Source organism: Ips typographus, linkage group LG2 (genome assembly GCF_016097725.1).
Source record: "Ips typographus isolate SLU linkage group LG2, UJ_Ityp_2.0, whole genome shotgun sequence".
NCBI classification, from domain to species: Eukaryota; Metazoa; Arthropoda; class Insecta; order Coleoptera; family Curculionidae; genus Ips; species Ips typographus.
Genome location: NC_138423.1, coordinates 19,486,061 through 19,500,560, shown reverse-complemented (window position 1 = coordinate 19,500,560; position 14,500 = coordinate 19,486,061). Strand labels below are relative to the sequence as shown.

Here is a 14,500-nt window from a genome sequence, read left to right as displayed (position 1 = left end):
ATATGTTTCCTCTAGTGAATCATTAGCTTTAAGTTTATCTATTAATTATTTCTACTAATTAACTGGAAGGGTACGAGAAACGAGTTAAAGCAAATAAATATCTCTAGAATAATCACGGCGAAAGTATGGGTATACATTTTTCTCCGTCTATTTCAGTTCAAAATGTAAACATGCAGAACATTGCTTCTTTGTGCGTAAAAGTGCGTGTAGGTGTATAAAAGAGTACTTTATACTCGGGTGTTAAAGAATTTAACAGGTGACCTTTGTGAAATATGGGTAAAAGGGAGAGATGTTGGGGGTTATTGGCCCTAGATGGGTAAAACAAAAACCTCGTTAAAAATGTAATAAGAACGGCGCACAAAAATTTGTTCTACCTGACTGATTTTAAGGTCTTAAAGACGACAAGAAAAGGGATCCGTATCAGGCTTGAAAAATTGCAGTTAATTTCTTGGGGAACCACCCACTTTTTCGGACGCTTTGTAAACCGAATCAAAAGTACCTCACAAACTTGGGAACCTCAATCGAATTTTCCACTTTGGTTGCTAGTACTTATCAACAATGCATTGAATCCTTACCCGCGGGTTGTAAAAGTGCGAATTCAAAAGGAATGCTCTTTTGCTCGTTTTTTGTTTCCTGAAGAGAAATGAAGTGCTTGAAGCACTTGATGTCCTTCAATGTCGAGGTCAACGCGGTTAAATATGCATCTTTACCTTAACTCATTGTTGGCATAGCTAACCATAAAGCGAGTCGTCTAGTCGGATTTAAATTCACCTAATACCTCATGATTTGTGGCCCTTAAATTCAGGTATTATTTTAAAAAAAAGCTTCTGGTGTCTAGTCCCTAGTCGGCTTCTGTTTACTTTACTGTTCCCAAGATCTCGAGATAACCCTAAGATTTATAATGGTGGAGTTAGTGGCCCTTATTTCAGTGGTGTGGTTTCACAGGTTTCGAATTAGGGAACGCATTCCATTAACTTATTAGCGGTGGCCTCTAAAAAGTTTAAGATCATTTTGAATAGCGCGCGTCTTTTTCAGTAAAAGTGAGGCCACTATAAAAGGCGACCGGTCTTATCTAAAAGCCGACAAGAGGAATTTTAATGGCTTCGCGTTCTTCACCTAAAGGGCCAATTTGTGTTCACAATTTTTACTTGTCTCTAAGAACATTATGTTTTTAAACCATATACGTTTCAATTATTAGCACTTTATACAGGAAAAATCTTAGCCTATAGTTATGCTACACACACCGGCAAAATTAGAGGAACGGTACAAATTTAGACTTAGTTTAACATCAATTTCCTCTTCAATCTTTCGCTCGATTTTGATCACCTTTTTTATGAATTGTAGCTTGATCCTTCATGATTTGTTCATTTGATCAAGGTTTATCTTTATGTCATATACAGGGACGAAAAGAAAGTAAGCAATTATCTGTGCTTTTTGAGACACCCTGTGGAGAGAACAACTGAGAATTGAAAACAGTTTATAACATCAAATTATAGCCCGTTATTTTCTGAACATTTCCTTTTTTTATTCCCTCTGATATCTCAATTAATAAAGAAAATACAGGGTTTTGAAGAAAATGTAGATATTGGTCTCATTTTTCCACACCTGTTTTAGAGGTTTGCTATGCTTTCCTAATCGAATTTGCTATACGTCATTGGTTATTGTCAAGCGAAAGCCAAGAACATTCATCATTTTGATTCTTAAAAACCCAACATGGGTGATATGGCTGTAGCGTTGATTGAAATTGGTACATGTTACAGCGACGTTGCTGACATGTTAGGAAAACCAGAATCTATCGTAATGTAAAACGTTGGAGACAAACGGGAAAGTATGTGAGGAGACGAGGTCAAGGAAGAACACGGTCAATCACGGCTAGAGATGACAGATTCATAGTCTTGGAAACATGATTGAATAGGCGTAAAACAGTACCGCAACTAAGAAGCGTACTGGAAGAAGTACGTAAAAGAAGAACAAATGCTCGTACCATTAGCAGAAGGCTTAAGGAAGTTCCATTAGAAGGAACAATGGAAGAACAAAGAAAGCTCCATACTCCAGCGACGTCATTGTGTGGCCAGACTAAGATTTGCTAGGAAGCACGAAAATTGGGAAATTGATCAGTGTTTTTTGTTCACAAATGAGAGTCAATTTTGTGGTAATTCCATGGACGACAGGGAAAGGTTATATTCCGAGGAGAATAAGATGAACAATTTAATTTTACTCCCACTGTCTCCTATGGTGGAGGCTCAATGATGGTCTGGAGTGGAATGTGCTTAAAGGTTGTTAATGGAGCTTTAAATGCAGATGGATACATTAGAAATGTTCGGAAAAAACTTTTTGCTAATGCACCATAATGCCCACCCTCACAAGGTTCGTTGTGTCTCTCTCCGACTTTTTGAATGTCGTCGGAATAAGAACAATCCGATTGAACATGTCTGGGACATGTTAGGGAGACGATTAAGGTCCATAACTCCTGCAGTGCAAAATCCCGAACAAGTAGCAGCTGTTCTGGTTGAGATTTGGGACAATCTGTCTCAAGACATGATTGATAATGTCATCAGAAGTATGAGGAGACAGATGACTGCCGTCATAAGGGCGCGTTACTAAAACAATTTTGAAAAGGTTTATGTTTATTATAAAGCACAAATTGGACCAGTCCTAAGCCTGGATAAAGTGAAAAGTTCTCAGAGAAACGACACGAATTTCATATCCAATTCGATTGTCGACGTTGGTGAAATTAAGATAAATATCCACCTTTTCTTCGAAACCCTGTATGTTTTCTAATAATTGAGATATCAGAGCGAATAAAAAAAGAAAATGTTTGGAAATGAACAGGCCACAATTTGATGTTATAAAGTGATGTCAATTGTCCGTTGTTCAATCCACAAGGTGTCTCAAAAAACACCGAAATTTCCTTACTTCCTTTACGTCTCTGTATATGACATAAAGACAAACCATTTAAAAATGGTAAAGAATCAAGCTGCAATAGATAAAAAAATATGAAGGAAATCGATAGAAGAGTTCCAGAGAAAATTGTTGTCAAACTAAATTAATGGATATTATTAGTTAAAAATAAATTAACATACTTAAAAACTGTTGCTTATCATGAGAAGATAAAGCTTTAAATTTTTGATTTGTGTAAATTTTATGTGACTCTTGGCAAAATAAACATTTTTTGCTGTAAAGCAGTTTCAGATTAACAAACTTTTAACTCTAGTTTTTCTTTGTTCTGACTGTTGTGATTGATTTGAAACATTTGAGGAATTACTGGTTTCAATAAAGCTTAAATTTTCATTTACATTACGCTTTTTTTCCAGAAATTTGAAAAAATCAATCAAATGTGGGCAGTTGATCCTAATTTTGAATTTTCCAAATCTCCTCATAGATTCAAGTTACCGCTTGCAAAGCTTATTATAAAGGCTTATTCATTGTATTTACTACTTGTATGAATATTTAGAGCTCATCACGTATGTCTTATAGTAGTTGCAGATAATATCGTTACTTTGTTGACTTTAAAAGAAGGTCTCTGGAACGCACCTGGTCTTTAGATAAAAACTTAAACTACCTCAAAGTATTTCTCCGATTTACGCTAATTAATGTTGTTAACTAGCATCGTACCGCGTTAATTAGACGCCGATTAGAAAGTATACGTTTAAATTTTATTACCGCCCCTATACTCGACGAAGAATCCGGTTCCAAAACCTCCATTAACCGAACCTTTCCGATATAATCTTTTTTTTGAAGACCGAAATATTTAAATCTCAGTCCAAAGATAAAAATAATAAGAGGCCTTTATGTTGTCGCTCTCGCTCGACGTTTGCCCTTATTAAAGCGTGAACTTCCAATTTCATTTGCCAAACAATGAAATTACACTTGGACCAGTTCTGCTACCCAGATGGTTGACCCTTTTTCTTGGAACTTCCTCATTATGGGTATAGCAGCGAATTTGCCCGGGCTGTACAACTTAAAGAAGACAACAAATAAATCTTTCCCAGATTAATAAACATATCAAAGAGTGTTATGCAAACTGGATACCGGTACACCTGCAACGCCACGACCGTTTGCTGGGTCATTACTTCGGCTATTTGCCTTAGAAACCGTGTCACTGGTACTATTTGTCTTCATTTATTGTGTTGCCTAGTACTGTTACTTTGAATCTTCGTAGATGAAACCTAAAATGCATTAAACTGTTACGTCTCTATTAATCAACGGCGGCGCATCCGCCATTTCGCGACCCTAATGATGGAAAAAATCAAAATTGCGGAGTAACTAAGCTTGAAAACATCACACTGATTATCGTTTCATATATACGAGATGATTGCGATCTTGATATATGCAGCGACCTACCGCCGTTTAGACGAGGTCGTACCTAACGCAATAATAACACACGGCGGGTATACGTGCAAGAAAAAAATTAAGTTGTAGAGTCTCAAAACCGTCATGGCCGCGTATTTATTATCTCGCTACAGACGGCTGATTTATGCCTTTGAGGTTGAACACGCTGAAAATTCAATTACCCACGGCGACTTAAACGTAATTGAATGTCGACTAGTGCTGCAGCTCAGTAACCAAGGTATCATTCCTCAATTAATCTTAAAAAAAAAAATAGTCCAACGTGCGAACTGACGTTAATTAAACAAAACAATTTCTCAATCACACATCTGGTTGAAACTACAAAATATTTCCTTTTTGAGGTTTGTTTACTCCATGTGTATTTTTGAGTTTCTATGTGGGTGAATACTAAACAGTATTATATCATAATGAGTTTGAGGCGTTCATTCAACACACACACACAAGAGGGTACGAAATGCCTCCTGCACACTAGTACGGCTAATAAAAGAACAGTATTGGGAATCCTTCTCCAGAAGATTGAAAAATGACCTCCAAAAACAGATGTGCAGATTATTAGCACATAAGGAAGAAAACTCGAGTCCAGTATCTTAAAAAACTACTTATATAAAAAGAAGATAGGGGACACCCCAGAAATCGCAACTGGCGAAGAAACTGAAATAGAACAAAAAGATATAGAAACAGCGTTAATGAAACTTAAGAACAGAAAAAGTCCCAGACGGTATTCCAAATGAGCTTCTTAAATATGGCAGGAGAAGCCTGAAAGGACAGCTTACAGCCTTAATTCACAAAATCCTTTTACATCAAAAAGTACCACTATCTTACTGTTTAAGAATGCAGACAAAAAGTTACCCACAAACTACCGAAGCATAAACCTTCTAAATACAACACTAAAGCTAGTAACACAGATTATAACAAATAAAACAAATAAACTTACCACATTGGGCGATGAACAACAAGGATTCAGATCAGGAAGAATCATATTTATTCTGCGACAAATAACTGAAAAATCCATGGAGTATAACAAACAACAATACAACTGGAGGGTACACCTTCTATACAACAGGCAAATCCCATATTTTTTAAGACGTATTCAATTGGCAAGTTTAGTGCAAAACTAATGTATCTGTATCCTGCTCTATCAAATGTCATTGAAACAGTATAGCAATACACTGGTTTTGCATTAAGCATGCCAATCGAAAATGCCATAATAAGCTTTTTAACTTTTTGTAGTTTATTTAAAGTTGACTGTATAATGATATTTTGGCCGTAGCATGTTCTTTTAGAAACCCACATTCACTACTAGAACATTCTGGATTCAGGATTAGATTTTTCATCAGTTTTATCATCTTATTAGACATAGTTGAACCACAGGACAAATTCTGAATGGTTTATCCTTAAAATAGACCTAGTTAGAACATAATTCAACAAGTTTGAACTAAAAAAATGGTCTACTAAAAGCCAGTTGCATCTTTCAAAAAAACTTACCCCATTTGGTTAAAAAAATAATCGTAAGTCCTGGTTCTTGTTTCTTGCGTTAATTTTAAGGCCTGGCTACACGGACTAGTTGTAGAATACAGCGGAAAGACAAATGGTTTTTCTTTAATTTAAATATTTGATTGAATAACTAAATACAATCCGACATAACACAAAACATTCAAAACCAATCCAATGTCAATTGTCAAAATTATTGACATTTTTGGCAACTTTCAACTTCAATTGCGACGTTGCTAGCCAATAAGTGGTAAATCTGACAACGTAGAGTTTGAGCGGACCGTCAAGTTTTTCATGTTACAGCAGAGATGTAAAAGCGGTAATTTTCGAGTCGCAAAATTTCCATTTTTGAAAATTTACCGGAAAAATACTTCATGCTTAAATAAAATTTTTCCTTGATAAGGAAACAGTTGTTGGTTTGACAGTTGTTTAACTGTCAAACTCGTCACTGTTATTGTTTCAGATTTTCCAATTTTTTCCGGAAAAATACCGGAAACATTCTGAAAAATGTTGTATACCTAACCTCAACACTTTTCAAAATAATATGAATTTTGAAAAAAATATTATTTATAAACGTATCCCTTCTGGACATTCCCGGTATAAAGGCTTTAATCTTTCGGTAGCGTGACATTTCTACTATATATGGTATACAGGGTGATCGAAAGATAATTTCAAGGGCTACAAATTGGTATATTGAATCACCCTATAGTTGTCAAAATAATCGAGTTATTAGGCTTGTTCGCAGAGACTGACTGGTTTCCAACTCAGAAACAGTAAATGTCGTTTTATTGGTTGAATGCTCACGTGACTAAGACGTTTTCTGATTTGTGGCCAATGGATGTATCTATTTCTCTGATTACTAGTTGGACATTCTCTCTGCGAATAGACCTAATGACAATACAATCCATCAGTATACAGGGTGTCCAATATTTGAGCAACAAACCAAACTTATAACTTTTTATTTGCGATTTTTGGAATCTATGTCAAATTCTAAGCCTACTTGATGTAAAATGTTTGTACCGATATTTAATTGTTTTTGCTCTAGCATTATCTTGACCACCCTCCTCGAAAGCAGATATTCCCAATTTGAGCGAAATTTTTGTATACTTTTCCAGAAAATTGTCCATAACTCGCTTATTTGAAACACACCGTATAACAAAAGGAAGCTAATAAACGGGGCTATCACGTGACGTTGAGCGGGCACGACTATGTTGTTCCGTTTAGCCGCTAGAGGGCGTCATAGTTGACTCTCGTTTTTTGCAGTTTTTGCTCAATATCTCAGGAACAAATACACCTCGATGGGATACAACTTTTACCTTCTATCCACTTTTTTGTTACCACGCGAGTAAAATTTTTTTATTTTCAAAATTAACCTCAACTGCCTAAATACCTTTAAGTTAATAGTACATGAATGTAAAAAACGAAATATTTTTGAATTTTCAGATTATCCAATTTTTTCGGAAAATTACCGAAAATTTTCTGAAAAAATGTTCATAAATTTTATTTTCCGGAAATTTTACATCCCTGGTTGCAAGGCACCGAAATGAAAATAGTGCTCAGGATCGCTGGTAAAACACCTTTTGACAGGGAGAGAAGTGAGGACATTAGAAAATGTTGTTAACGGGACACCCGCTAACACTTAAAATGTAGCCCGTTGGAAAAATATTGTGAAACCCGATAGACAAGACTGCGTTTACCACCCGCATATAATAAACCTAAACAATCTATGCATGCAAAACATCCATATACGAATGCGACGAACGTAATGTACATATTTCTAAGAATGGCCAGTATTTTATGTTCCACGACATTCCTTTGTACAGCCTATAAATAAATGGAAGTAATGGACATCATTGAAATGAATAATAGTAGATCCGAAATGACTTAAGCCGTTTGACCTTACGAGGCCAAGTACCATCACCTTAACCTAGAAAATGGAGAGCGGCTAATTTAAAAAGCAAATATTGAGACTCGTGCGTTAAATATTACTGAGCCAAGTTTACTCAGTGGGGTCCTCCTTTCATGTTTTCGGTTTATTTAATTTAACAGCGTGAAATTTAGGAAAACGCACCGCACGTGTTTCATGTGCCACAAAAAAAAAGTAACACAAGGTTTATCCTCTATTTTGACAATAACTTATAATGGGACAGTTTATTTAAAAACCTACTACACTAATATGGCAAAGGAAACGTGATTACTAAATAGTGCCCCGTAAGCAGTTGCTTCCTTCTCTAATTCTACACGCTAATAATATGTTATTGTATAAACAATCAACGAAAATATTCGTTTACACATCGACTTCCGATGCATTTTCAGCAGGATGTATGTGCTTTTAATATTTATGCAAATAAACTAAACGCAATGCGTTGTGCATACATAGAAAGCGGCTATATTTTGATTTTTGGTAGTCATTTTGTTTCTTTTAGGAAACAGCTTGGATTTTGTTAATTAATTATTAATGAGCGGGACAGGAAGGTTATATTTAAATTATTTTTTTTTTGCTCTGACAAAAACAAAGTCTCAAGTTTAATTTATACATTAACGAACTGAAAAAGTAACATTTGTCAGTTTACCTGGAGAATATGTGACGTCATTTGACACTTCTCTCAAATCTGATTATGGGACCAAATGTCAAGAAGTGCGTCACTTCCGTTTCTGTAAAACGTCATTATCTCACTTACACTAAAAAACCAACTAAATGAGAAAAATTTGTTACAATCGAAAATAAATAATGATCACATTTATTACCAGAGAGCAAAGAAAATAATTCCCAAATTAAATCCCACAGGCATTTAAACAGAATTACATAACATAACAGAACAGAAAATTACTCCATTCATAAATGAAAATTTTTCTTGATACTAAAAGTAGGTTTTTCTGAAAACTGTCAAACTTGCCATTAGACAGCTTATATGTCCTCAACTACTTAAAAAACTTTCTCACCCTCAGTGATCCAAAAACATACATTCATACATACAGTGAAACTGTCAAATATATGAAAGTAAACTCGGTTATGTGAGTGTAAAGACAAATAGGCAATTTTTTTATTATTAAGTTTAGATCAGTTTCTTCTGATAGCAGAGGTTTCTGAAATATAAGGTCAATTAGTGTGAGTTTAACCTAAACCCGACGGACTACAAGTTTGTTTGTCCTCCAGGAGATTAATCATAGGCATTGACTTTCGTTAAAAATGGCAGCTGGAGGACATCTTTGATAGACGTTTCTATTGTTCTTAAACAGCCGCTTGAATGCTAATTATTCACATATACATGTAGTAGAATTTTAGTAACACTGGTTTATACTAGTTTGTAGGCTGAAATTGATCTAAACAGTTGGTTTTTACTTTTAAAAAATGCATTTAAAATATTTGCAATTATGACAGAGAAACAAAAATGGCGTCTAGCGGACCCATCTAAAATCAAAGATTTCAGTTGTGTTAGTTATATCAAACCAACTGGATTTTGATTGAAGTATGTTCTAATACAAAGAGTATTGGCGTTTCAAGCTAAGATCGCAGCGCCAGTTGAACTAAAATCGGGCAACACTTTCCTAACCTAACATTATAAATTAATAATATGACACACTGTCACTTCATGTGCTAAATTCTTAACCAAAATCAATGTAAACAAACAGATAAATGACAGCTGGGATGCCCGAAACTGTTTTCATAACTGATCATCAGAGGGAGTATCTCTTATCTTGAAACGCCAATTGGTTTGCAATGATGGTTCATGGCATAGAAAATTGACAGTCACATAAAAAATGTAAACACACAACCGTTTGCTTGTTTGCTGTATTTTATTAAAGCAATTCCTTATTATTGGTTTCTAACAGTACACTACATACTGTTAATTTTACTATTTATGTACTGTTTTTAATAGTCAACATTTTTTATCATTATTTAAATTCCACTAAAAACTAAATTTTAATTTGATCCACTACTTGGAAACTCGCTTTAGATCAAACGATCTGTTGCATTAAAAACGTAATCACATAAATTATTAGCATAAGTGTTAACATTCATTGATGTAAAAGCTAATTTTATTACTTTTTGAACTGTGAGCACGTATAGATGATTGCAATTATTATAAAACGTTCTGTGTGAAACCTTATTGGAATTCTTAAAACCCTGTACCTACATATGGTATATTAGTTAATAAAACAAATATTGGAATATTTCTTTGAAATGTTTAGTTGATAATGTTTACGAATTTTGCTGAGAAAACCGGATGGAAAACTATGTTTTTAATATTTTCTTGAAAACGTGCAGGAGCACTTAAAATTAACTACAACCCATAAGATTGGTGTATTTAAATCCGCTTAATTGTTCTTACGGGAAGCTTTGCATCGAATTACAGGACTATAAAACGTAATCCGGTTTATTCGACGAAACAATTGGTTTTTGTGTGTTTTGTGTCGACATACGTATGGCACACATGCAAACCGTTCCACATATTGTCAAGATTGAATACCAAACACTACGATGTTGAGGGTTTTTTCCCTCGACCATCAAAGTCATTAATCTTTAACGAGATTTTATAGGGGCCCCATAATAAGACATTATTACCATTACCACCAACCCGCTCTCGACCATTTCAAACAACTACCTGTCGTTAAGGCAGATTCACAACAATGTGGCAGCGAAAATTGCTGCGTAACCGACGTTTACCTTTACCTGTTGTGCAGTCGTTATTGTCTAGCTTTGGGACACAAAAGGAACCACCTCTCTATTCTGCACAATACCTTACTTATCCATTATTACCCATAAATATTTTCATTTTACGGATTATCGTCGTGATGGCCGGAATAACTTCTGCTCGTCCAACAGACCAATATTTACACTTTCTTCCTGCCTTTTACAGATAATGAAACGAACAGTTGTTGCAAAATTCCCGGAATCTTTTGCGAGATAAAAGTACCGCCCCAGCTGGGGGGAACCCAAAAACAAAAAGCCTGAGAGAGTCTTTGTGTGGTCCAAGAGATATCGTTCCGAGTGTGATTTTCGCTCTCAGGGTGGGCTAATGTAACCAACCCCTTTATTCGATATTATTGACAGCATAATCTCGTCATACCGCCTACTGAGTTTCTTTAAGTGGTATCCAAGTGTCAGAATAGGCCTTATCTTCATTGCGTCATTGCAAGAAGAAGGTGGAGTGAAATGACATAAAAATTTCATCCTAAAGTAATCGATAGAGATAAAGGTGTGGTAGTTGTGACTACCTGTACACAAATTAGTCACAATAATTGTTGCACTGTTTGGACATTCTGCCAGTTCAAAATAACGTATAGTTGCAAACGTTTTAATAAAACTGCAGTCAGGCGGACGATCTTCAAAAGGCTCGGACCGACTAGCCGAAAAGTCCTTAAGGCATTGTTTCGTTTCTTTGAAACGTACAAGGCCGCCGACAAAAAATTATAGGTCCTCGGGTATTTATTTGGCGATTTACAGATTCCTCCATCGGCGAAAAAACTTCGACCGACTCAATGAAGAAGAGATGATGAAACGATTGGCATCGTATAATAGATATAGCTGTGGTAGATAGTTATTAGTCAACGACCATCAAGTTTGGTCATTTCTGTTCTGTCAGAAGACTAAAAACTCAGTCCAGATGCTCGATGATTTATAACTCTTGATTGTTTATAATTAAGAAATAGAATATGTTTGTTAGTGGTACCTGCATAAATACATTATAATTTAACGCGATTTTTTTAAAATGTATAGGATTTGCATGTTAACTGGGAGAATGAGACGTTGTTCTGTAAATACGGTCCCTTTGAAAATGTCTATATGATGTCCGTTAGGGATTTCAGAGCCGTATTTACGCAAAGGCTACATAAACTGCAGCTTAAGGATAAGGACCCGCACCACAGAGGTTGTTTTGTCAGTCTGTACGTAAATACAGCCCTGTCAGTGAGTCTTCTTCTGAAATATCTGTATAATAAGCAAGTTCAATCATTTCAGCATATTTTTCCGCACTTCTTTTCAGTTCGTCTTCTTTTCAAATTTATGGGTAATTAGCCAGTTCAATAATTTCAAAACATTTTTTTACTCTTCTTTTGAACATTTTTGGCACTTAACTAGCTCAATCATTTCAACACATTCTACTGCTTTTGTTTTAAAAATTTTAGACAATAAGCCCACACAATTATTTCTACACATACTTCCACTCTTCATTTGAACATTTGAAGCACTATGCGAGTAAAATTATTATTTTGAACTCATTCTTCGACTCTTCTCTTGAAATTTTAGGCAATTAATTTTTCCTTAAAAATTCTGGACCGATAGCCAGCACAATCATTTCAACAGACTCTTCTACTCTTCTCTTGAAAATTTTAAGCAATTAGCCGAGATAATCATTTTAACACATTCTTCTTTTTTTTTTAAATTGTGAGCAATCTTTCGCTCTTCTCTTGAAAATTTTGGACAATGAGCCAGCACCATCATTTCAACACATTCTTCCGCTATTTCTTTGAAAATTTTAGGCAATTAGCTAGTAAATTTAAAGGGAAAGTAACACAAAGCCTTCTCTCCCTTGCTTTCAACCCCACTTTGAGAAAATGGACTTCTACTTCGTTTTAAGTAGCTAGTAGGTACAAACACATTCATGTTTTTGTTATTTTATGTTATTATTTCAACTAGGGCTAAAGTATTATCATCTCAAGTGATTATGTCTACACACTACATTTTGTTAAAGAATCACGATATTTTTAAAACAGTGTGCTCAATTGGCACTATTTATTATAACAAGAAAAAATAAGTTAAGATTGGTTTCAGTGGTGCTTATATAAAATAGCACTGAAAAAGATTACAAACAGTAAAAAAAAAATTGTCAAAAGTCAACATTTAAAATAACGGTCTCTGACTTAACCACTAATATAACATAATAGCTGAAACAGTGATACCAATACCTTATTTAATAATCATGGCGGTGATGGTTTTGATTGAGTCACAAAATCCTCTACAACTAATAAGAAGGATTATTTATAATTTAATTTTGTGACTTTTTTAGACTGTGACTTTTTACACCTGTATTGTCATAGTCTGAAGCACACTTAGCTAGGCTCAAAGTATGACAGAGCAAATGGGGAAATATTATAAGAACAATTTTGCAATGTGATTATTACCACTGAGTTTGGTTAATTAATTGCTAAAGTCTCCACACCTGTGTAACAAAGTGTAATGTGTAATTAGAAGACGTGTATGGACGACACGATGCAGTAAACGAAGTTGGTATACCGTATTTGGAAAAATTTCTCACGGACTCGGTTACTTGAGCCTCCATTGAGAATGCGGTCTGGTATCAATCGTCCGGGTAGATGAAAGTGAGATTTTATTGCGCGCCGATGTAATTTATTACGTCTTTTTCTTTTTTTTTCTCTCTCTTTGAGATTACTCTGACGTTTTTTGAGATACGTAATCTGGCCGGTCGTATGGCTTCATTGGGACTTTTCCGAGAGTGTCTGACTGCCTCCCAGGGGGGTAATTACAGAATCGATCGTCGCTCTTGGTATACTCGGAGATTGTTGTTATTATTGATGGTCCGTTCTAAGTATGCCGGTGAATTATTCAATCAGGCCGGCGTAACAAACAATTCAACTAAATTGATCCCCGTTAAAGACACGGTAATGGATTTCTATTAAAGGATTTTGAAAAATGGCGGGTCAATTGTGGTTATAGTCTATTGTTTCGAGGACAATCGGTGGGTGGGGCTTTCTTTAACAGGAAGAAAGCTAAGACAATTTTTTCCGCAATGTTTCACTACATATACCATAACATGCATGTACCGATAATAATAAATTACTCAATGCCATCATTACACGTTGAATCTATTTTCTACTTATTACATGACAAGTATCAGAGCAATATCAAGTCTTCTGCAGAATAATAGAATCATATTGACCTTTTTGTGAAATGATAGACGTAATATTGTCAATGCGGTCTAACAACAATTTTTTTCATTTCATTTACGAAACCAAGACGTATGTATGTGTGTATTATTTTTTTAGTTGTTTGAAATATGAAATTAAAAAAATATGGTAAACCTTTTTACTGAGGTTAAAACTTGTAAATTGAGATGCAGGAATTTATCACTTCACCGTAAAACGCTTCATTAAAAATGCATATTAAAAAACACCACTGGAAACAAATTGGGCAATTTTTTACGGCTGAGACAAATTACCACGGTGTCGTGCTCAACGTCAATGTGCATGCAGTAATTGGCGCAAAAATTCAAGTTTAATGAATGCAATACTGTTTTGTTCGAGAGAACAGCAACTCCATTAATATCTATATTCAGTTCATTAATTCAATAATTTCATTTACAAAATAAAAAAAAGTTATTTCTTTAACGATGAAGAAAGGCACGAGTTTCGAATGTCAATGCGTCTTGTTCACGTATCAAATGTAAAACATTGTCTGGTTCTGTATCTGGAAAACGGATCGGGTATATTGTTTTTCTTTGTAGAAATATTGGTTCCCTATTTGTAGTAACATTTTTACAAACAAAACCTGTAACCATATTATTTGACAACTTTATATCATATTCTGATATCCTAAGTGCTTATGCCAAGTCATCAAATCAGTTTGTTTATTCAATGTTAGTGCTGAACATTAACGATTGGTTGCTTCAAACTTCCTTAACTTGAATGTCAATTCATA

The 14,500-nt window shown here is 34.9% G+C and overlaps 1 protein-coding gene and 1 long non-coding RNA gene across 7 annotated transcripts in view; one reads left to right on the top strand and one right to left on the bottom strand.

Moving 5' to 3' along the window:
- Positions 1–14,500, top strand: part of Ppn (proteoglycan-like sulfated glycoprotein papilin) — a 61,390-nt gene that overhangs the window by 1,486 nt on the left and 45,404 nt on the right. The gene's annotated exons all lie outside the window — the stretch shown is intronic.
- Positions 5,310–6,006, bottom strand: LOC145725352 (uncharacterized). Its single transcript, XR_014177241.1, has 2 exons — positions 5,836–6,006; positions 5,310–5,743 (listed from the first exon to the last, which is right to left on the bottom strand). It is a non-coding gene; the product is annotated as an uncharacterized LOC145725352 (long non-coding RNA).